The sequence below is a fragment of the Octodon degus genome, unplaced genomic scaffold (genome assembly GCF_000260255.1).
Source record: "Octodon degus isolate 3935 unplaced genomic scaffold, OctDeg1.0 scaffold00165, whole genome shotgun sequence".
Classification (NCBI taxonomy): domain Eukaryota; kingdom Metazoa; phylum Chordata; class Mammalia; order Rodentia; family Octodontidae; genus Octodon; species Octodon degus.
Window position 1 is genome coordinate 3225464 of NW_004524741.1, and position 478 is coordinate 3225941.

A 478-nucleotide genomic window follows, 5' to 3' on the forward strand; every position below is an offset into this window, starting at 1 on the left:
GAGTTCTGGCCAAAATGTTTGAGCAACATATTTGCTATTGAGGCTTTCTGTAATGGATGTGTGCTAATTTTCAGAATCGTCCAGGTTAAATCTTTTCTGATGGAGTCTTTTATCTTAAACATCAACATCAGGAACATTGAGCTAAAGATCAGAAGCACGAATCTGAGAACCGCAAACTATATTAATTGGTGGTTTTCAAACACAGAGATCATCATGAATTCCCTACGAACCATTTTCAAAGCATCCCAGGGAAAATAATGGTCCTGATAACGAGTATTGCACAAAAACGAAGAAAAACAGATGTGTCCCCGGGTCCAGAAGGCTGATTCTTCAACAGGCAGCCACGGAAGACTCGCAACGCACCCGGCGATTGGCTGCTGGCATCTTTGTTCGGGCGGCAGCATCCCGGGCCGGAGGCGCGCGGGGTGCGGAAAGCCCGCCGGCCGGCCGGCCGCCCTCACCTCCGCGGCCGCCCCCG